The sequence below is a fragment of the Lepisosteus oculatus genome, chromosome 7, assembly GCF_040954835.1.
Source record: "Lepisosteus oculatus isolate fLepOcu1 chromosome 7, fLepOcu1.hap2, whole genome shotgun sequence".
In the NCBI taxonomy this organism is placed as follows: Eukaryota; Metazoa; Chordata; class Actinopteri; order Semionotiformes; family Lepisosteidae; genus Lepisosteus; species Lepisosteus oculatus.
The window spans coordinates 15,288,431-15,313,854 of record NC_090702.1 but is presented as its reverse complement, the minus strand read 5'-3'; positions in this window follow the sequence as shown (position 1 = coordinate 15,313,854).

Below are 25,424 nucleotides of genomic sequence, written 5' to 3'. Positions count from 1 at the left end.
CATATTAAATGTAACTGTTAAAATGCCAGTGCAATTAATGCCAAATGCAAAACTTTGAAAAGCCAAAGCCCTTTCTTTCAAACTTTTGCTTTTTGGATATTTAAGTCATTATTCCCATTCAGGGCAAAGGAGTGCATAGAGCCATATAGGCAAGAAAAAAAAGGTGAAGATAACATTGAAATATCACTTTTCCTAAAAATCCTTTCTGTCCTAGAACACAACCATGCCATCAAACATCCTCTATCTTTTCTTATTATCCTAACCCTAACCCTAGCTAAGGGTTTGGGAGGTTAGGGTTAGGGGCTCAGATTGTCTCCATAGAATCAAAGAAACCTTCCACTCATTTGAGTGGAAAAAATAACTCAGGGCATCAAAATATAAGGTTTAAAACACTCAACAATTTTGTTAAGCCTAAGAAAATGTATGAACTGTGCTACAATTTTATTTTTTGAGGAGTAGTCTGTCATTAGAAATTGCGTGCCGAATGGTGTTCTCGATGAGCATTGTTTCAGGGTTAAATAGGTTAAGTGTCAGGAATAACCAATACATATTAGCTGTAATTGTTAAAATGCCAGTGCAATTAATGCCAAATGCAAAACTTTGAAAAGCCAAAGCCCTTTCTTTCAAACTTTTGCTTTTTGGATATTTAAGTCATCATTCCCATTCAGGGCAAAGGAGTGCATAGAGCAATATAGGCAAGAAAAAAAAGGTGAAGATAACATTGAAATATCACTTTTCCTAAAAATCCTTTCTGTCCTAGAACACAACCATGCCATCAAACATCCTCTATGTTTTCTTATTATCCTAACCCTAACCCTAGCTAAGGGTTTGGGAGGTTAGGGTTAGGGGCTCAGATTGTCTCCATAGAATCAATGAAACCTTCCACTCATTTGAGTGGAAAATATAACTCAGGGCATCAATATATTAGCTTTAAAACACTCAACAATCTTGTTAAGCCATAGAAAATGTATGAACTGTGCTACAATTTTATTTCTTGAGGAGTAGTCTGTCATTAGAAATTGCGTGCCGAATGGTGTTCTCGATGAGCATTGTTTCAAGGTTAAATAGGTTAAGTGTCAGGAATAACCAATACATATTAAATGTAACTGTTAAAATGCCAGTGCAATTAATGCCAAATGTAAAACTTTGAAAAGCCAAAGCCCTTTCTTTCAAACTTTTGCTTTTTAGATATTTAAGTCATCATTACCATTCAGGGCAAAGCAGTGCATAGAGCCATATAGGCAAGAAAAAAAAGGTGAAGATAACATTGAAATATCACTTTTCCTAACAATCCTTTCTGTCCTAGAACACAACCATGCCATCAAACATCCTCTATCTTTTCCTATTATCCTAACCCTAACCCTAGCTAAGGGTTTGGGAGGTTAGGGTTAAGGGCTCAGATTGTCTCCATAGAATCAATGAAACCTTCCACTCATTTGAGTGGAAAATATAACTCAGGGCATCAATATATTAGCTTTAAAACACTCAACAATCTTTTTAAGCCACAGAAAATGTATGAACTGTGCTACAATTTTATTTTTTGAGCAGTAGTCTGTCATTAGAAATTGCGTGCCGAATGGTGTTCTCGATGAGCATTGTTTCAGGGTTAAATAGGTTAAGGGTCAGGAATAACCAATACATATTAGCTGTAACTGTTAGAATTTCAGTTCAATTAATGCCAAATGCAAAACTTTGAAAATCCAAAGCCCTTTCTTTCAAACTTTTGCTTTTTGGATATTTAAGTCATCATTCCCATTCAGGGCAAAGCAGTGCATAGAGCCATATAGGCAAGAAAAAAAAGGTGAAGATAACATTGAAATATCACTTTTCCTATAAATCCTTTCTGTCCTAGAACACAACCATGCCATCAAACATCTATGTTTTCTTATTATCCTAACCCTAACCCTAGCTAAGGGTTTGGGAGGTTAGAGTTAGGGGCTCAGATTGTCTCCATAGAATCAATGAAACCTTCCACTCATTTGAGTGGAAAATATAACTCAGGGCATCAATATATTAGCTTTAAAACACTCAACAATCTTGTTAAGCCAAAGAAAATGTATGAACTGTGCTACAATTTTATTTTCTGAGGAGTAGTCTGTCATTAGAAATTGCGTGCCGAATGGTGTTCTCGATGAGCATTGTTTCAGGGTTAAATAGGTTAATGGTCAGCAATAACCAATACATATTAGCTGTAACTGTTAAAATGCCAGTGCAATTAATGCCAAGTGCAATACTTTGAAAAGCCAAAGCCCTTTCTTTCAAACTTTTGTTTTTTGGATATTTAAGTCATCATTCCCATTCAGGGCAAAGCAGTGCATAGAGCCATATAGGCAAGAAAAAAAAGGTGAAGATAACATTGAAATATCACTTTTCCTATAAATCCTTTCTGTCCTAGAACACAACCATGCCATCATACATCCTCTATGTTTTCTTATTATCCTAACCCTAACCCTAGCTAAGGGTTTGGGAGGTTAGGTTTAGGGGCTCAGATTGTATCCATAGAATCAATGAAACCTTCCACTCATTTGAGTGGAAAATATGACTCAGGGCATCAATATATTAGCTTTAAAACACTCAACAGTCTTGTTAAGCCAAAGAAAATGTATGAACTGTGCTACAATTTTATTTTTTGAGGAGTAGTCTGTCATTAGAAATTGCGTGCCGAATGGTGTTCTCGATGAGCATTGTTTCAGGGTTAAATAGGTTAAGTGTCAGCAATAACCAATACATATTAGCTGTAACTGTTAAAATGCCAGTGCAATTAATGCCAAATGCAAGACTTTGAAAAGCCAAAGCCCTTTCTTTCAAACTTTTGCTTTTTGGATATTTAAGTCATCATTCCCATTCAGGGCAAAGGAGTGCATAGAGCCATATAGGCAAGAAAAAAAAGGTGAAGATAACATTGAAATATCACTTTTCCTAAAAATCCTTTCTGTCCTAGAACACAACCATGCCATCAAACATCCTCTATCTTTTCTTATTATCCTAACCCTAACCCTAGCTAAGGGTTTGGGAGGTTAGGGTTAGGGGCTCAGATTGTCTCCATAGAATCAAAGAAACCTTCCACTCATTTGAGTGGAAAAAATAACTCAGGGCATCAAAATATAAGGTTTAAAACACTCAACAATTTTGTTAAGCCTAAGAAAATGTATGAACTGTGCTACAATTTTATTTTTTGAGGAGTAGTCTGTCATTAGAAATTGCGTGCCGAATGGTGTTCTCGATGAGCATTGTTTCAGGGTTAAATAGGTTAAGTGTCAGGAATAACCAATACATATTAGCTGTAATTGTTAAAATGCCAGTGCAATTAATGCCAAATGCAAAACTTTGAAAAGCCAAAGCCCTTTCTTTCAAACTTTTGCTTTTTGGATATTTAAGTCATCATTCCCATTCAGGGCAAAGGAGTGCATAGAGCAATATAGGCAAGAAAAAAAAGGTGAAGATAACATTGAAATATCACTTTTCCTAAAAATCCTTTCTGTCCTAGAACACAACCATGCCATCAAACATCCTCTATGTTTTCTTATTATCCTAACCCTAACCCTAGCTAAGGGTTTGGGAGGTTAGGGTTAGGGGCTCAGATTGTCTCCATAGAATCAATGAAACCTTCCACTCATTTGAGTGGAAAATATAACTCAGGGCATCAATATATTAGCTTTAAAACACTCAACAATCTTGTTAAGCCATAGAAAATGTATGAACTGTGCTACAATTTTATTTCTTGAGGAGTAGTCTGTCATTAGAAATTGCGTGCCGAATGGTGTTCTCGATGAGCATTGTTTCAAGGTTAAATAGGTTAAGTGTCAGGAATAACCAATACATATTAAATGTAACTGTTAAAATGCCAGTGCAATTAATGCCAAATGTAAAACTTTGAAAAGCCAAAGCCCTTTCTTTCAAACTTTTGCTTTTTAGATATTTAAGTCATCATTACCATTCAGGGCAAAGCAGTGCATAGAGCCATATAGGCAAGAAAAAAAAGGTGAAGATAACATTGAAATATCACTTTTCCTAACAATCCTTTCTGTCCTAGAACACAACCATGCCATCAAACATCCTCTATCTTTTCCTATTATCCTAACCCTAACCCTAGCTAAGGGTTTGGGAGGTTAGGGTTAAGGGCTCAGATTGTCTCCATAGAATCAATGAAACCTTCCACTCATTTGAGTGGAAAATATAACTCAGGGCATCAATATATTAGCTTTAAAACACTCAACAATCTTTTTAAGCCACAGAAAATGTATGAACTGTGCTACAATTTTATTTTTTGAGCAGTAGTCTGTCATTAGAAATTGCGTGCCGAATGGTGTTCTCGATGAGCATTGTTTCAGGGTTAAATAGGTTAAGGGTCAGGAATAACCAATACATATTAGCTGTAACTGTTAGAATTTCAGTTCAATTAATGCCAAATGCAAAACTTTGAAAATCCAAAGCCCTTTCTTTCAAACTTTTGCTTTTTGGATATTTAAGTCATCATTCCCATTCAGGGCAAAGCAGTGCATAGAGCCATATAGGCAAGAAAAAAAAGGTGAAGATAACATTGAAATATCACTTTTCCTATAAATCCTTTCTGTCCTAGAACACAACCATGCCATCAAACATCTATGTTTTCTTATTATCCTAACCCTAACCCTAGCTAAGGGTTTGGGAGGTTAGAGTTAGGGGCTCAGATTGTCTCCATAGAATCAATGAAACCTTCCACTCATTTGAGTGGAAAATATAACTCAGGGCATCAATATATTAGCTTTAAAACACTCAACAATCTTGTTAAGCCAAAGAAAATGTATGAACTGTGCTACAATTTTATTTTCTGAGGAGTAGTCTGTCATTAGAAATTGCGTGCCGAATGGTGTTCTCGATGAGCATTGTTTCAGGGTTAAATAGGTTAATGGTCAGCAATAACCAATACATATTAGCTGTAACTGTTAAAATGCCAGTGCAATTAATGCCAAGTGCAATACTTTGAAAAGCCAAAGCCCTTTCTTTCAAACTTTTGTTTTTTGGATATTTAAGTCATCATTCCCATTCAGGGCAAAGCAGTGCATAGAGCCATATAGGCAAGAAAAAAAAGGTGAAGATAACATTGAAATATCACTTTTCCTATAAATCCTTTCTGTCCTAGAACACAACCATGCCATCATACATCCTCTATGTTTTCTTATTATCCTAACCCTAACCCTAGCTAAGGGTTTGGGAGGTTAGGTTTAGGGGCTCAGATTGTATCCATAGAATCAATGAAACCTTCCACTCATTTGAGTGGAAAATATGACTCAGGGCATCAATATATTAGCTTTAAAACACTCAACAGTCTTGTTAAGCCAAAGAAAATGTATGAACTGTGCTACAATTTTATTTTTTGAGGAGTAGTCTGTCATTAGAAATTGCGTGCCGAATGGTGTTCTCGATGAGCATTGTTTCAGGGTTAAATAGGTTAAGTGTCAGCAATAACCAATACATATTAGCTGTAACTGTTAAAATGCCAGTGCAATTAATGCCAAATGCAAGACTTTGAAAAGCCAAAGCCCTTTCTTTCAAACTTTTGCTTTTTGGATATTTAAGTCATCATTCCCATTCAGGGCAAAGCACTGCATAGAGCCATATAGGCAAGAAAAAAAAAGGTGAAGATAACATTGAAATATCACTTTTCCTAACAATCCTTTCTGTCCTAGAACACAACCATGCCATCAAACATCCTCTATGTTTTCTTATTATCCTAACCCTAACCCTAGCTAAGGGTTTTGGAGGTTAGGGTTAGGGGCTCAGATTGTCTCCATAGAATCAATGAAACCTTCCACTCATTTGAGTGGAAAATATAACTCAGGGCATCAATATATTAGCTTTAAAACACTCAAGAATCTTGTTAAGCCATACAAAATGTATGAACTGTGCTACAATTTTATTTTTTGAGGAGTAGTCTGTCATTAGAAATTACGTGCCGAATGGTGTTCTCGATGAGCATTGTTTCATGGTTAAATAAGTTAGGGGTCAGGAATAACCAATACATATTAGCTGTAACTGTTAAAATGCCAGTGCAATTAATGCCAAGTGCAAAACTTTGAAAAGCCAAAGCCTTTTCTTTCAAACTTTTGCTATTTGGATATTTAAGTCATCATTCCCATTCAGGGCAAAGCAGTGCATAGAGCCATATAGGCAAGAAAAAAAAGGTGAAGATAACATTGAAATATCACTTTTCCTATAAATCCTTTCTGTCCTAGAACACAACCATGCCATCAAACATCTATGTTTTCTTATTATCCTAACCCTAACCCTAGCTAAGGGTTTGGGAGGTTAGGCTTAGGGGCTCAGATTGTCTCCATAGAATCAATGAAACCTTCCACTCATTTGAGTGGAAAATATAACTCAGGGCATCAATATATTAGGTTTAAAACACTCAACAATCTTGTTAAGCCATAGAAAATGTATGAACTGTGCTACAATTTTATTTCTTGAGGAGTAGTCTGTCATTAGAAATTACGTGCCGAATGGTGTTCTCGATGAGCATTGTTTCATGGTTAAATAGGTTAAGGGTCAGGAATAACCCATACATATTAGCTGTAACTCTTAGAATTTCAGTGCAATTAATGCCAAATGCAAAACTTTGAAAAGCCAAAGCCCTTTCTTTCAAACTTTTGCTTTTTGGATATTTAAGTCATCATTCCCATTCAGGGCAAGGCAGTGCATAGAGCCATATAGGCAAGAAAAAAAAGGTGAAGATAACATTGAAATATCACTTTTCCTAACAACCCTTTCTGTCCTAGAACACAACCATGCCATCAAACATCCTCTATGTTTTCTTATTATCCTAACCCTAACCCTAGCTAAGGGTTTGGGAGGTTAGGGTTAGGGGCTCAGATTGTCTCCATAGAATCAATGAAACCTTCCACTCATTTGAGAGGAAAATATAACTCAGGGCATCAATAAATTAGCTTTAAAACACTCAAGAATCTTGTTAAGCCACAGAAAATGTATGAACTGTGCGACAATTTTATTTTTTGAGCAGTAGTCTGTCATTAGAAATTGCGTGCCGAATGGTGTTCTCGATGAGCATTGTTTCAGGGTTAAATAGGTTAAGGGTCAGGAATAACCAATACATATTAGCTGTAACTGTTAGAATTTCAGTGCAATTAATGCCAAATGCAAAACTTTGAAAAGCCAAAGCCCTTTCTTTCAAACTTTTGCTTTTTGGATATTTAAGTCATCATTCCCATTCAGGGCAAAGCAGTGCATAGAGCCATATAGGCAAGAAAAAAAAGGTGAAGATAACATTGAAATATCACTTTTCCTAAAAATGCTTTTTGTCCTAGAACACAACCATGCCATCAAACATCCTCTATCTTTTCTTATTATCCTAACCCTAACCCTAGCTAAGGGTTTGGGAGGTTATGATTAGGGGCTCAGATTGTCTCCATAGAATCAATGAAACCTTCCACTCATTTGAGTGGAAAATATAACTCAGGGCATCAATATATTAGATTTAAAACACTCAAGAATCTTGTTAAGCCACAGAAAATGTATGAACTGTGCGACAATTTTATTTTTTGAGGAGTAATCTGTCATTAGAAATTGCGTGCCGAATGGTGTTCTCGATGAGCATTGTTTCAGGGTTAAATAGGTTAAGGGTCAGGAATAACCAATGCATATTAGCTTTAACTGTTAGAATTTCAGTGCAATTAATGCCAAATTCAAAACTTTGAAAAGCCAAAGCCCTTTCTTTCAAACTTTTGCTTTTTGAATATTTAAGTCATCATTCCCATTCAGGGCAAAGCAGTGCATAGAGCCATATAGGCAAGAAAAAAAAGGTGAAGATAACATTGAAATATCACTTTTCCTAAAAATCCTTTCTGTCTTAGAACACAACCATGCCATCAAACATCCTCTATGTTTTCTTATTATCCTTACCCTAACCCTAGCTAAGGGTTTGGGAGGTTAGGGTTAGGGGCTCAGATTGTCTCCATAGAATCAATGAAACCTTCCACTCATTTGAGTGGAAAATATAACTCAGGGCATCAATATATTAGCTTTAAAACACTCAACAATCTTGTTAAGCCACAGAAAATGTATGAACTGTGCTACAATTTTATTTTTTGAGGAGTAGTCTGTCATTAGAAATTACGTGCCGAATGGTGTTCTCGATGAGCATTGTTTCATGGTTAAATAAGTTAAGGGTCAGGAATAACCAATACAAATTAGCTGTAACTGTTAAAATGCCAGTGCATTTTAATGCCAAGTGCTAAACTTTGAAAAGCCATAGCCTTTTCTTTCAAACTTTTGCTATTTGGATATTTAAGTCATCATTCCCATTCAGGGCAAAGCGGTGCATAGAGCCATATAGGCTAGAAAAAAAAGGTGAAGATAACATTGAAATATCACTTTTCCTATAAATCCTTTCTGTCCTAGAACACAACCATGCCATCAAACATCTATGTTTTCTTATTATCCTAACCCTAACCCTAGCTAAGGGTTTGGGAGGTTAGGGTTAGGGGCTCAGATTGTCTCCATAGAATCAATGAAACCTTCCACTCATTTGAGTTGAAAATATAACTCAGGGCATCAATATATTAGCTTTAAAACACTCAACAATCTTGTTAAGCCACAGAAAATGTATGAACTGTGCTACAATTTTATTTTTTGAGGAGTAGTCTGTCATTAGAAATTGCGTGCCGAATGGTGTTCTCGATGAGCATTGTTTCAGGGTTAAATAGGTTAAGGGTCAGGAATAACCCATACATATTAGCTGTAACTGTTAGAATTTCAGTGCAATTAATGCCAAATGCAAAACTTTGAAAATCCAAAGCTCTTTCTTTCAAACTTTTGCTTTTTGGATATTTAAGTCATCATTCCCATTCAGGGCAAAGCAGTGCATAGAGCCATATAGGCAAGAAAAAAAGGTGAAGATAACATTGAAATATCACTTTTCCTAAAAATCCTTTCTGTCCTAGAACACAACCATGCCATCAAACATCCTCTATGTTTTCTTATTATCCTAACCCTAACCCTAGCTAAGGGTTTGGGAGGTTAGGGTTAGGGGCTCAGATTGTCTCCATAGAATCAATGAAACCTTCCACTCATTTGAGTTGAAAATATAACTCAGGGCATCAATTTATTAGCTTTAAAACACTCAACAATCTTGTTAAGCCATACAAAATGTATGAACTGTGGTACAATTTTATTTTTTGAGGAGTAGTCTGTCATTAGAAATTACGTGCCGAATGGTGTTCTCGATGAGCATTGTTTCATGGTTAAATAAGTTAAGGGTCAGGAATAACCAATACATATTAGCTGTAACTGTTAAAATGCCAGTGCAATTAATGCCAAGTGCAAAACTTTGAAAAGCCAAAGCCTTTTCTTTCAAACTTTTGCTATTTGGATATTTAAGTCATCATTCCCATTCAGGGCAAAGCAGTGCATAGAGCCATATAGGCAAGAAAAAAAAGGTGAAGATAACATTGAAATATCACTTTTCCTAAAAATCCTTTCTGTCCTAGAACACAACCATGCCATCAAACATCCTCTATGTTTTCTTATTATCCTAACCCTAACCCTAGCTAAGGGTTTGGGAGGTTAGGGTTAGGGGCTCAGATTGTCTCCATAGAATCAATGAAACCTTCCACTCATTTGAGTGGAAAATATAACTCAGGGCATCAATATATTAGCTTTAAAATACTCAACAATCTTGTTAAGCCAAAGAAAATGTATGAACTGTGCTACAATTTTATTTTTTGAGGAGTAGTCTGTCATTAGAAATTGCGTGCCGAATGGTGTTCTCGATGAGCATTGTTTCAGGGTTAAATAGGTTAAGTGTCAGGAATAACCAATACATATTAAATGTAACTGTTAAAATGCCAGTGCAATTAATGCCAAATGCAAAACTTTGAAAAGCCAAAGCCCTTTCTTTCAAACTTTTGCTTTTTGGATATTTAAGTCATTATTCCCATTCAGGGCAAAGGAGTGCATAGAGCCATATAGGCAAGAAAAAAAAGGTGAAGATAACATTGAAATATCACTTTTCCTAAAAATCCTTTCTGTCCTAGAACACAACCATGCCATCAAACATCCTCTATCTTTTCTTATTATCCTAACCCTAACCCTAGCTAAGGGTTTGGGAGGTTAGGGTTAGGGGCTCAGATTGTCTCCATAGAATCAAAGAAACCTTCCACTCATTTGAGTGGAAAAAATAACTCAGGGCATCAAAATATAAGGTTTAAAACACTCAACAATTTTGTTAAGCCTAAGAAAATGTATGAACTGTGCTACAATTTTATTTTTTGAGGAGTAGTCTGTCATTAGAAATTGCGTGCCGAATGGTGTTCTCGATGAGCATTGTTTCAGGGTTAAATAGGTTAAGTGTCAGGAATAACCAATACATATTAGCTGTAATTGTTAAAATGCCAGTGCAATTAATGCCAAATGCAAAACTTTGAAAAGCCAAAGCCTTTTCTTTCAAACTTTTGCTTTTTGGATATTTAAGTCATCATTCCCATTCAGGGCAAAGCAGTGCATAGAGCCATATAAGCAAGAAAAAAAGGTGAAGATAACATTAAAATATCACTTTTCCTAACAATCCTTTCTGTCCTAGAACACAACCATGCCATCAAACATCCTCTATCTTTTCTTATTATCCTAACCCTAACCCTAGCTAAGGGTTTGGGAGGTTAGGGTTAGGGGCTCAGATTGTCTCCATAGAATTGTAGATTATGCCGGTTCAGGGACGCCAAATATGTAATCATAGTGGCTTTCTGAAGGCACCAGTTCTGTAGGGTTTGGGCATTTACTGAGACAATTTTTAATTGTAGCAGTAAATCACAAAGTTGATTCTTTTGATGGCTTTAGAATCCAACCATGCGACATAACTCAAACAACGCGCACACACAGGTACTAATACACGAGGATACATTTATTAATACATTGAATATGCATATAAACCTAACAGATCTTATCGAGAGGGTTATCAGAATACAAAAGATATATATTCAATCAGTTACAAAGAGTTACACATATCAAGAGGACATACGTTCAGTATATCATTCATTAAGACCGTTTCGTAAAGTGAACTTGGTTACAACTTCTACATTAGATACTCAAAACAAGTACATAACTCTTAGGAATTAAATTGATATCAACTGGTTGGGATAACAATTGAATTCTCGAGCTGTAATGCATTGAAGTTGAATACTCATCCAATCTTTGGGGATTCAGATCTCCTGCGGGCACAAAGAAACAGTTGCAGGCTTGTTGCTGTCCAATCCGCGCTCTCTGGCTCCGTGCCAGGCTGTGATGTGCGGCTTGCGACGGTGCGCTGCTGATGCTCACTGTTGGCTTTAACTAGCAAAGTTTGTGCACAGGAGAAAAGATGACTGTGGGTCCCAGCAAGTCAGGAAGAGGACCGGTTCGTTCCTGATGAAGAGCTAGTTCTGAATAGTGATTCAGCTGTCCACAGCTCCGACCTGTTCACGAGGCCTGCTGCTGGTTACTCTCTGGCAACCTCCACTCTAGACTCTTAGAACAAAGGAAAGTTCTGGCACTCGGACACACTGGCCGTTCCGTGGTTGTCCGGGCTGAGTCTCAGGATGGTCAGGAGGCGCGCTGCGAGAATGTCCTGCCCTTGGGAGCCTTCTGCTCCTGGGCCGTCCTGCCCTGGAATTCTCCTTTGAATTCCCTTTAGAATCTTGTCTGAATCTTGTTGAATCTCTCAGGCTCTCTGTGTTGCCTGTTTTTACCTGGAGGAACTTCAGCACATTGATTGGCTGAAAGTTCCATGGGCATCAGAGTCCCACATGGGTTACTCGGCCCTACCGGTCCCTGATTGGTTGATCAAGGTGAGATATGAGTCACTTAGTCCTGACACTTAGGAATGCAATCCAGATGTCCAACTCGCACTCCCTAGACAGATAGGCGCCAATGGGTGACCATTGATCATGATAGCCAGGCTTAGCTAAGTGCATCCCCCTTTGGGAGCTGTCCTTGGACCTTAAATCACCTTGCATGAATGGTTTCTCTGTGGCTGCACCACAGAGATGAACAGAGAAATGAGGCCTAATTTGGGAAAGCTCAGAAACACTTAATTCTGCATTATTATTAAGCCTCACCGCTACAGAATCAATGCAAACTTCCACTCATTTGAGTGGAAAATATAACTCAGGGCATCAAAATATAAGGTTTAAAACACTCAACAATCTTGTTAAGCCAAAGAAAATGTATGAACTGTGCTACAATTTTATTTTTTGAGGAGTAGTCTGTCATTAGAAATTGCGTGCTGAATGGTGTTCTCGATGAGCATTGTTTCAGGTTTAAATAGGTTAAGTGTCAGGAATAACCAATACATATTAAATGTAACTGTTAAAATGCCAGTGCAATTAATGCCAAATGCAAAACTTTGAAAAGCCAAAGCCATTTCTTTCAAACTTTTGCTTTTTGGATATTTAAGTCATCATTCCCATTCAGGGCAAAGCAGTGCATAGAGCCATATAGGCAAGAAAAAAAAGGTGAAGATAACATTGAAATATCACTTTTCCTAACAATCCTTTCTGTCCTAGAACACAACCATGCCATCAAACATCCTCTATGTTTTCTTATTATCCTAACCCTTGCTAAGGGTTTGGGAGGTTAGGGTTAGGGGCTCAGATTGTCTCCATAGAATCAATGAAACCTTCCACTCATTTGAGTTGAAAATATAACTCAGGGCATCAATTTATTAGCTTTAAAACACTCAACAATCTTGTTAAGCCATACAAAATGTATGAACTGTGGTACAATTTTATTTTTTGAGGAGTAGTCTGTCATTAGAAATTACGTGCCGAATGGTGTTCTCGATGAGCATTGTTTCATGGTTAAATAAGTTAAGGGTCAGGAATAACCAATACATATTAGCTGTAACTGTTAAAATGCCAGTGCAATTAATGCCAAGTGCAAAACTTTGAAAAGCCAAAGCCTTTTCTTTCAAACTTTTGCTATTTGGATATTTAAGTCATCATTCCCATTCAGGGCAAAGCAGTGCATAGAGCCATATAGGCAAGAAAAAAAAGGTGAAGATAACATTGAAATATCACTTTTCCTAAAAATCCTTTCTGTCCTAGAACACAACCATGCCATCAAACATCCTCTATGTTTTCTTATTATCCTAGCCCTAACCCTAGCTAAGGGTTTGGGAGGTTAGGGTTAGGGGCTCAGATTGTCTCCATAGAATCAATGAAACCTTCCACTCATTTGAGTGGAAAATATAACTCAGGGCATCAATATATTAGCTTTAAAACACTCAACAATCTTGTTAAGCCAAAGAAAATGTATGAACTGTGCTACAATTTTATTTTTTGAGGAGTAGTCTGTCATTAGAAATTGCGTGCCGAATGGTGTTCTCGATGAGCATTGTTTCAGGGTTAAATAGGTTAAGTGTCAGGAATAACCAATACATATTAAATGTAACTGTTAAAATGCCAGTGCAATTAATGCCAAATGCAAAACTTTGAAAAGCCAAAGCCCTTTCTTTCAAACTTTTGCTTTTTGGATATTTAAGTCATTATTCCCATTCAGGGCAAAGGAGTGCATAGAGCCATATAGGCAAGAAAAAAAAGGTGAAGATAACATTGAAATATCACTTTTCCTAAAAATCCTTTCTGTCCTAGAACACAACCATGCCATCAAACATCCTCTATCTTTTCTTATTATCCTAACCCTAACCCTAGCTAAGGGTTTGGGAGGTTAGGGTTAGGGGCTCAGATTGTCTCCATAGAATCAAAGAAACCTTCCACTCATTTGAGTGGAAAAAATAACTCAGGGCATCAAAATATAAGGTTTAAAACACTCAACAATTTTGTTAAGCCTAAGAAAATGTATGAACTGTGCTACAATTTTATTTTTTGAGGAGTAGTCTGTCATTAGAAATTGCGTGCCGAATGGTGTTCTCGATGAGCATTGTTTCAGGGTTAAATAGGTTAAGTGTCAGGAATAACCAATACATATTAGCTGTAATTGTTAAAATGCCAGTGCAATTATTGCCAAATGCAAAACTTTGAAAAGCCAAAGCCCTTTCTTTCAAACTTTTGCTTTTTGGATATTTAAGTCATCATTCCCATTCAGGGCAAAGCAGTGCATAGAGCCATATAAGCAAGAAAAAAAGGTGAAGATAACATTAAAATATCACTTTTCCTAACAATCCTTTCTGTCCTAGAACACAACCATGCCATCAAACATCCTCTATCTTTTCTTATTATCCTAACCCTAACCCTAGCTAAGGGTTTGGGAGGTTAGGGTTAGGGGCTCAGATTGTCTCCATAGAATTGTAGATTATGCCGGTTCAGGGACGCCAAATATGTAATCATAGTGGCTTTCTGAAGGCACCAGTTCTGTAGGGTTTGGGCATTTACTGAGACAATTTTTAATTGTAGCAGTAAATCACAAAGTTGATTCTTTTGATGGCTTTAGAATCCAACCATGCGACATAACTCAAACAACGCGCACACACAGGTACTAATACACGAGGATACATTTATTAATACATTGAATATGCATATAAACCTAACAGATCTTATCGAGAGGGTTATCAGAATACAAAAGATATATATTCAATCAGTTACAAAGAGTTACACATATCAAGAGGACATACGTTCAGTATATCATTCATTAAGACCGTTTCGTAAAGTGAACTTGGTTACAACTTCTACATTAGATACTCAAAACAAGTACATAACTCTTAGGAATTAAATTGATATCAACTGGTTGGGATAACAATTGAATTCTCGAGCTGTAATGCATTGAAGTTGAATACTCATCCAATCTTTGGGGATTCAGATCTCCTGCGGGCACAAAGAAACAGTTGCAGGCTTGTTGCTGTCCAATCCGCGCTCTCTGGCTCCGTGCCAGGCTGTGATGTGCGGCTTGCGACGGTGCGCTGCTGATGCTCACTGTTGGCTTTAACTAGCAAAGTTTGTGCACAGGAGAAAAGATGACTGTGGGTCCAAGCAAGTCAGGAAGAGGACCGGTTCGTTCCTGATGAAGAGCTAGTTCTGAATAGTGATTCAGCTGTCCACAGTTCCGACCTGTTCACGAGGCCTGCTGCTGGTTACTCTCTGGCAACCTCCACTCTAGACTCTTAGAACAAAGGAAAGTTCTGGCACTCGGACACACTGGCCGTTCCGTGGTTGTCCGGGCTGAGTCTCAGGATGGTCAGGAGGCGCGCTGCGAGAATGTCCTGCCCTTGGGAGCCTTCTGCTCCTGGGCCGTCCTGCCCTGGAATTCTCCTTTGAATTCCCTTTAGAATCTTGTCTGAATCTTGTTGAATCTCTCAGGCTCTCTGTGTTGCCTGTTTTTACCTGGAGGAACTTCAGCTCATTGATTGGCTGAAAGTTCCATGGGCATCAGAGTCCCACATGGGTTACTCGGCCCTACCGGTCCCTGATTGGTTGATCAAGGTGAGATATGAGTCACTTAGTCCTGACACTTAGGAATGCAATCCAGATGTCCAACTCGCACTCCCTAGACAGATAGGCGCCAATGGGTGACCATTGATCATGATAGCCAGGCTTAGCTAAGTGCATCCCCCTTTGGGAGCTGTCCTTGGACCTTAAATCACCTTGCATGAATGGTTTCTCTGTGGCTGCACCACAGAGATGAACAGAGAAATGAGGCCTAATTTGGGAAAGCTCAGAAACACTTAATTCTGCATTATTATTAAGCCTCACCGCTACAGAATCAATGCAAACTTCCACTCATTTGAGTGGAAAATATAACTCAGGGCATCAAAATATAAGGTTTAAAACACTCAACAATCTTGTTAAGCCAAAGAAAATGTATGAACTGTGCTACAATTTTATTTTTTGAGGAGTAGTCTGTCATTAAAAATTGCGTGCCGAATGGTGTTCTCGATGAGCATTGTTTCAGGGTTAAATAGGTTAAGGGTCAGGAATAACCAATACATATTAAATGTAACTGTTAAAATGCCAGTGCAATTAATGCCAAATGCAAAACTTTGAAAAGCCAAAGCCATTTCTTTCAAACTTTTGCTTTTTGGATATTTAAGTCATCATTCCCATTCAGGGCAAAGCAGTGCATAGAGCCATATAGGCAAGAAAAAAAAGGTGAAGATAACATTGAAATATCACTTTTCCTAACAATCCTTTCTGTCCTAGAACACAACCATGCCATCAAACATCCTCTATGTTTTCTTATTATCCTAACCCTTGCTAAGGGTTTGGGAGGTTAGGGTTAGGGGCTCAGATTGTCTACATAGAATCAATGAAACCTTCCACTCATTTGAGTTGAAAATATAACTCAGGGCATCAATATATTAGCTTTAAAACACTCAACAATCTTGTTAAGCCATACAAAATGTATGAACTGTGCTACAATTTTATTTTTTGAGGAGTAGTCTGTCATTAGAAATTACGTGCCGAATGGTGATCTCGATGAGCATTGTTTCATGGTTAAATAAGTTAAGGGTCAGGAATAACCAATACATATTAGCTGTAACTGTTAAAATGCCAGTGCAATTAATGCCAAGTGCAAAACTTTGAAAAGCCAAAGCCTTTTCTTTCAAACTTTTGCTATTTGGATATTTAAGTCATCATTCCCATTCAGGGCAAAGCAGTGCATAGAGCCATATAGGCAAGAAAAAAAAGGTGAAGATAACATTGAAATATCACTTTTCCTATAAATCCTTTCTGTCCTAGAACACAACCATGCCATCAAACATCTATGTTTTCTTATTATCCTAACCCTAACCCTAGCTAAGGGTTTGGGAGGTTAGGGTTAGGGGCTCAGATTGTCTCCATAGAATCAATGAAACCTTCCACTCATTTGAGTGGAAAATATAACTCAGGGCATCAATGTATTAGCTTTAAAACACTCAACAATCTTGTTAAGCCAAAGAAAATGTATGAACTGTGCTACAATTTTATTTTTTGAGGAGTAGTCTGTTATTAGAAATTGCTTGCCGAATGGTTTTCTCAATGAGCATTGATTAAGGGTTAAATAGGTTACGAGTCAGGAATAACCAATACATATTAGCTGTAACTGTTAGAATTCCAGTGCAATTAATGCCAAATGCAAAACTTTGAAAAGCTGAAGCCCTTTCTTTCAAACTTTTGCTTTTTGTATATTTAAGTCATCATTCCCATTAAGGGCAAAGCAGTGCATAGAGCCATATAGGCAAGAAAAAAAGGTAAGGAGCTTAGGGTTAGGGGCTCAGATTGTCTCCATAGAATCAATGAAACCTTCCACTCATTTGAGTGCAAAATATAACTCAGGGCATCAATATATTAGCTTTAAAACACTCAACAATCTTGTTAAGCCACAGAAAATGTATGAACTGTGCTACAATTTTATTTTTTGAGGAGTAGTCTGTCATTAGAAATTGCGTGCCGAATGGTGTTCTCGATGAGCATTGTTTCAGGGTTAAATAGGTTAAGGGTCAGGTATAACCCATACATATTAGCTGTAACTGTTAGAATTTCAGTGCAATTAATGCCAAATGCAAAACTTTGAAAATCCAAAGCCCTTTCTTTCAAACTTTTGCTTTTTGGATATTTAAGTCATCATTCCCATTCAGGGCAAAGCAGTGCATAGAGCCATATAGGCAAGAAAAAAAAGGTGAAGATAACATTGAAATATCACTTTTCCTAAAAATCCTTTCTGTCCTAGAACACAACCATGCCATCAAACATCTATGTTTTCTTATTATCCTAACCCTAACCCTAGCTAAGGGTTTGGGAGGTTAGGGTTAGGGGCTCAGATTGTCTCCATAGAATCAATGAAACCTTCCACTCATTTGAGTGGAAAATATAACTCAGGGCATCAATATATTAGCTTTAAAACACTCAACAATCTTGTTAAGCCACAGAAAATGTATGAACTGTGCTACAATTTTATTTTTTGAGGAGTAGTCTGTCATTAGAAATTACGTGCCGAATGGTGATCTCGATGAGCATTGTTTCATGGTTAAATAAGTTAAGGGTCAGGAATAACCAATACATATTAGCTGTAACTGTTAAAATGCCAGTGCAATTAATGCCAAGTGCAAAACTTTGAAAAGCCAAAGCCTTTTCTTTCAAACTTTTGCTATTTGGATATTTAAGTCATCATTCCCATTCAGGGCAAAGCAGTGCATAGAGCCATATAGGCAAGAAAAAAAGGTAAGGAGCTTAGGGTTAGGGGCTCAGATTGTCTCCATAGAATCAATGAAACCTTCCACTCATTTGAGTGCAAAATATAACTCAGGGCATCAATGTATTAGCTTTAAAACACTCAACAATCTTGTTAAGCCAAAGAAAATGTATGAACTGTGCTACAATTTTATTTTTTGAGGAGTAGTCTGTTATTAGAAATTGCGTGCCGAATGGTTTTCTCAATGAGCATTGATTAAGGGTTAAATAGGTTACGAGTCAGGAATAACCAATACATATTAGCTGTAACTGTTAGAATTCCAGTGCAATTAATGCCAAATGCAAAACTTTGAAAAGCTGAAGCCCTTTCTTTCAAACTTTTGCTTTTTGTATATTTAAGTCATCATTCCCATTAAGGGCAAAGCAGTGCATAGAGCCATATAGGCAAGAAAAAAAGGTAAGGAGCTTAGGGTTAGGGGCTCAGATTGTCTCCATAGAATCAATGAAACCTTCCACTCATTTGAGTGCAAAATATAACTCAGGGCATCAATATATTAGCTTTAAAACACTCAACAATCTTGTTAAGCCACAGAAAATGTATGAACTGTGCTACAATTTTATTTTTTGAGGAGTAGTCTGTCATTAGAAATTGCGTGCCGAATGGTGTTCTCGATGAGCATTGTTTCAGGGTTAAATAGGTTAAGGGTCAGGTATAACCCATACATATTAGCTGTAACTGTTAGAATTTCAGTGCAATTAATGCCAAATGCAAAACTTTGAAAATCCAAAGCCCTTTCTTTCAAACTTTTGCTTTTTGGATATTTAAGTCATCATTCCCATTCAGGGCAAAGCAGTGCATAGAGCCATATAGGCAAGAAAAAAAAGGTGAAGATAACATTGAAATATCACTTTTCCTAAAAATCCTTTCTGTCCTAGAACACAACCATGCCATCAAACATCTATGTTTTCTTATTATCCTAACCCTAACCCTAGCTAAGGGTTTGGGAGGTTAGGGTTAGGGGCTCAGATTGTCTCCATAGAATCAATGAAACCTTCCACTCATTTGAGTGGAAAATATAACTCAGGGCATCAATATATTAGCTTTAAAACACTCAACAATCTTGTTAAGCCACAGAAAATGTATGAACTGTGCTACAATTTTATTTTTTGAGGAGTAGTCTGTCATTAGAAATTGAGTGCCGAATGTTGTTCTCGATGAGCATTGTTTCAGGGTTAAATAGGTTAAGGGTCAGGAATAACCAATACATCTTAGCTGTAACTGTTAAAATGCCAGTGCAATTAATGCCAAGTGAAAAACTTTGAAAAGCCAAAGCCCTTTCTTTCAAACTTTTGCTTTTTGGATATTTAAGTCATCATTCCCATTCAGGGCAAAGCAGTGCATAGAGCCATATAGGCAAGAAAAAAAAGGTGAAGATAACATTGAAATATCACTTTTCCTAAAAATCCTTTCTGTCCTAGAACACAACCATGCCATCAAACATCCTCTATGTTTTCTTATTATCCTAACCCTAACCCTAGCTAAGGGTTTGGGAGGTTAGGGTTAGGGGCTCAGATTGTCTCCATAGAATCAATGCAAACTTCCACTCATTTGAGTGGAAAATATAACTCAGGGCATCAAAATATAAGTTTTAAAACACTCAACAATCTTGTTAAGCCAAAGAAAATGTATGAACTGTGCTACAATTTTATTTCTTGAGGAGTAGTCTGTCATTAGAAATTGCGTGTCGAAAGGTGTTCTCGATGAGCATTGTTTCAGGGTTAAATAGGTTAAGTGTCAGGAATAACCAATACATATTAAATGTAACTGTTAAAATGCCAGTGCAATTAATGCCAAATGCAAAACTTTGAAAAGCCAAAGCCCTTTCTTTCAAACCTTTGCTTTTTGGATATTTAAGTCATCATTCCCATTCAGGGCAAAGCAGTGCATAGAGCCATATAGGCAAGAAAAAAAAGGTGAAGATAACATTGAAATATCACTTTTCCTATAAATCCTTTCTGTCCTAGAACACAACCATGCCATCAATCATCTATGTTTTCTTATTATCCTAACCCTAACCCTAGCTAAGGGTTTGGGAGGTTAGGGTTAGGGGCTCAGATTGTCTCCATAGAATCAATGAAACCTTCCACTCATTTGAGTGGAAAATATAACTCAGGGCATCCATTTATTAGCTTTAAAACACTCAACAATCTTGTTACGCCATACAAAATGTATGAACTGTGCTACAATTTTATTTTTTGAAGAGTAGTCTGTCATTAGAAATTACGTGCCGAATGGTGTTCTCGATGAGCATTGTTTCATGGTTAAATAAGTTAAGGGTCAGGAATAACCAATACATATTAGCTGTAACTGTTAGAATGCCAGTGCAATTAATGCCAAGTGCAAAACTTTGAAAAGCCAAAGCCTTTTCTTTCAAACTTTTGCTATTTGGATATTTAAGTCATCATTCCCATTCAGGGCAAAGCAGTGCATAGAGCCATATAGGCAAGAAAAAAAAGGTGAAGATAACATTGAAATATCACTTTTCCTATAAATCCTTTCTGTCCTAGAACACAACCATGCCATCAAACATCTATGTTTTCTTATTATCCTAACCCTAACCCTAGCTAAGGGTTTGGGAGGTTAGGGTTAGGGGCTCAGATTGTCTCCATAGAATCAATGAAACCTTCCACTCATTTGAGTGGAAAATATAACTCAGGGCATCAATATATTAGGTTTAAAACACTCAACAATCTTGTTAAGCCATAGAAAATGTATGAACTGTGCTACAATTTTATTTCTTGAGGAGTAGTCTGTCATTAGAAATTGCGTGCCGAATGGTGTTCTCGATGAGCATTGATTAAGGGTTAAATAGGTTAAGGGTCAGGAATAACCAATACATATTAGCTGTAACTGTTAAAATGCCAGTGCAATTAATGCCAAATGCAAAACTTTGAAAAGTCGAAGCCCTTTCTTTCAAACGTTTGCATTTTGAATATTTAAGTCATCATTCCCATTCAGGGCAAAGCAGTGCATAGAGCCATATAGGCAAGAAAAAAAAGGTGAAGATAACATTGAAATATCACTTTTCCTAACAATCCTTTCTGTCCTAGAACACAACCATGCCATCAAACATCCTCTATGTTTTCTTATTATCCTAACCCTAACCCTAGCTAAGGGTTTGGGAGGTTAGGGTTAGGGGCTCAGATTGTCTCCATAGAATCAATGAAACCTTCCACTCATTTGAGTGGAAAATATAACTCAGGGCATCAATATATTAGCTTTAAAACACTCAACAATCTTGTTAAGCCAAAGAAAATGTATGAACTGTGCTACAATTTTATTTTTTGAGGAGTAGTCTGTCATTAGAAATTGCGTGCCGAATGGTGTTCTCGATGAGCATTGTTTCAAGGTTAAATAGGTTAAGTGTCAGGAATAACCAATACATATTAGCTGTAACTGTTAGAATTTCAGTGCAATTAATACCAAATGCAAAACTTTGAAAAGCCAAAGCCTTTTCTTTCAAACTTTTGCTATTTGGATATTTAAGTCATCATTCCCATTCAGGGCAAAGCAGTGCATAGAGCCATATAGGCAAGAAAAAAAAGGTGAAGATAACATTGAAATATCACTTTTCCTATAAATCCTTTCTGTCCTAGAACACAACCATGCCATCAATCATCTATGTTTTCTTATTATCCTAACCCTAACCCTAGCTAAGGGTTTGGGAGGTTAGGGTTAGGGGCTCAGATTGTCTCCATAGAATCAATGAAACCTTCCACTCATTTGAGTGGAAAATATAACTCAGGGCATCCATTTATTAGCTTTAAAACACTCAACAATCTTGTTACGCCATACAAAATGTATGAACTGTGCTACAATTTTATTTTTTGAGGAGTAGTCTGTCATTAGAAATTACGTGCCGAATGGTGTTCTCGATGAGCATTGTTTCATGGTTAAATAAGTTAAGGGTCAGGAATAACCAATACATATTAGCTGTAACTGTTAGAATGCCAGTGCAATTAATGCCAAGTGCAAAACTTTGAAAAGCCAAAGCCTTTTCTTTCAAACTTTTGCTATTTGGATATTTAAGTCATCATTCCCATTCAGGGCAAAGCAGTGCATAGAGCCATATAGGCAAGAAAAAAAAGGTGAAGATAACATTGAAATATCACTTTTCCTATAAATCCTTTCTGTCCTAGAACACAACCATGCCATCAAACATCTATGTTTTCTTATTATCCTAACCCTAACCCTAGCTAAGGGTTTGGGAGGTTAGGGTTAGGGGCTCAGATTGTCTCCATAGAATCAATGAAACCTTCCACTCATTTGAGTGGAAAATATAACTCAGGGCATCAATATATTAGGTTTAAAACACTCAACAATCTTGTTAAGCCATAGAAAATGTATGAACTGTGCTACAATTTTATTTCTTGAGGAGTAGTCTGTCATTAGAAATTGCGTGCCGAATGGTGTTCTCGATGAGCATTGATTAAGGGTTAAATAGGTTAAGGGTCAGGAATAACCAATACATATTAGCTGTAACTGTTAAAATGCCAGTGCAATTAATGCCAAATGCAAAACTTTGAAAAGTCGAAGCCCTTTCTTTCAAACGTTTGCATTTTGAATATTTAAGTCATCATTCCCATTCAGGGCAAAGCAGTGCATAGAGCCATATAGGCAAGAAAAAAAAGGTGAAGATAACATTGAAATATCACTTTTCCTAACAATCCTTTCTGTCCTAGAACACAACCATGCCATCAAACATCCTCTATGTTTTCTTATTATCCTAACCCTAACCCTAGCTAAGGGTTTGGGAGGTTAGGGTTAGGGGCTCAGATTGTCTCCATAGAATCAATGAAACCTTCCACTCATTTGAGTGGAAAATATAACTCAGGGCATCAATATATTAGCTTTAAAACACTCAACAATCTTGTTAAGCCAAAGAAAATGTATGAACTGTGCTACAATTTTATTTTTTGAGGAGTAGTCTGTCATTAGAAATTGCGTGCCGAATGGTGTTCTCGATGAGCATTGTTTCAAGGTTAAATAGGTTAAGTGTCAGGAATAACCAATACATATTAGCTGTAACTGTTAGAATTTCAGTGCAATTAATACCAAATGCAAAACTTTGAAAAGCCAAAGCCTTTTCTTTCAAACTTTTGCTATTTGGATATTTAAGTCATCATTCCCATTCAGGGCAAAGCAGTGCATAGAGCCATATAGGCAAGAAAAAAAAGGTGAAGATAACATTGAAATATCACTTTTCCTATAAATCCTTTCTGTCCTAGAACACAACCATGCCATCAATCATCTATGTTTTCTTATTATCCTAACCCTAACCCTAGCTAAGGGTTTGGGAGGTTAGGGTTAGGGGCTCAGATTGTCTCCATAGAATCAATGAAACCTTCCACTCATTTGAGTGGAAAATATAACTCAGGGCATCCATTTATTAGCTTTAAAACACTCAACAATCTTGTTACGCCATACAAAATGTATGAACTGTGCTACAATTTTATTTTTTGAGGAGTAGTCTGTCATTAGAAATTACGTGCCGAATGGTGTTCTCGATGAGCATTGTTTCATGGTTAAATAAGTTAAGGGTCAGGAATAACCAATACATATTAGCTGTAACTGTTAGAATGCCAGTGCAATTAATGCCAAGTGCAAAACTTTGAAAAGCCAAAGCCTTTTCTTTCAAACTTTTGCTATTTGGATATTTAAGTCATCATTCCCATTCAGGGCAAAGCAGTGCATAGAGCCATATAGGCAAGAAAAAAAAGGTGAAGATAACATTGAAATATCACTTTTCCTATAAATCCTTTCTGTCCTAGAACACAACCATGCCATCAAACATCTATGTTTTCTTATTATCCTAACCCTAACCCTAGCTAAGGGTTTGGGAGGTTAGGGTTAGGGGCTCAGATTGTCTCCATAGAATCAATGAAACCTTCCACTCATTTGAGTGGAAAATATAACTCAGGGCATCAATATATTAGGTTTAAAACACTCAACAATCTTGTTAAGCCATAGAAAATGTATGAACTGTGCTACAATTTTATTTCTTGAGGAGTAGTCTGTCATTAGAAATTGCGTGCCGAATGGTGTTCTCGATGAGCATTGATTAAGGGTTAAATAGGTTAAGGGTCAGGAATAACCAATACATATTAGCTGTAACTGTTAAAATGCCAGTGCAATTAATGCCAAATGCAAAACTTTGAAAAGTCGAAGCCCTTTCTTTCAAACGTTTGCATTTTGAATATTTAAGTCATCATTCCCATTCAGGGCAAAGCAGTGCATAGAGCCATATAGGCAAGAAAAAAAAGGTGAAGATAACATTGAAATATCACTTTTCCTAACAATCCTTTCTGTCCTAGAACACAACCATGCCATCAAACATCCTCTATGTTTTCTTATTATCCTAACCCTAACCCTAGCTAAGGGTTTGGGAGGTTAGGGTTAGGGGCTCAGATTGTCTCCATAGAATCAATGAAACCTTCCACTCATTTGAGTGGAAAATATAACTCAGGGCATCAATATATTAGCTTTAAAACACTCAACAATCTTGTTAAGCCAAAGAAAATGTATGAACTGTGCTACAATTTTATTTTTTGAGGAGTAGTCTGTCATTAGAAATTGCGTGCCGAATGGTGTTCTCGATGAGCATTGTTTCAAGGTTAAATAGGTTAAGTGTCAGGAATAACCAATACATATTAGCTGTAACTGTTAGAATTTCAGTGCAATTAATACCAAATGCAAAACTTTGAAAAGCCAAAGCCTTTTCTTTCAAACTTTTGCTATTTGGATATTTAAGTCATCATTCCCATTCAGGGCAAAGCAGTGCATAGAGCCATATAGGCAAGAAAAAAAAGGTGAAGATAACATTGAAATATCACTTTTCCTATAAATCCTTTCTGTCCTAGAACACAACCATGCCATCAAACATCCTCTATCTTTTCTTATTATCCTAACCCTAACCCTAGCTAAGGGTTTGGGAGGTTAGGGTTAGGGGCTCAGATTGTCTCCATAGAATCAATGAAACCTTCCACTCATTTGAGTGGAAAATATAACTCAGGCATCAATATATTAGCTTTAAAACACTCAACAATCTTGTTAAGCCACAGAAAATGTATGAACTGTGCTACAATTTTATTTTTTGAGCAGTAGTCTGTCATTAGAAATTGCGTGCCGAATGGTGTTCTCGATGAGCATTGTTTCAGGGTTAAATAGGTTAAGGGTCAGGAATAACCAATACATACTAGCTGTAACTGTTAGAATTTCAGTGCAATTAATGCCAAATGCAAAACTTTGAAAAGCCAAAGCCTTTTCTTTCA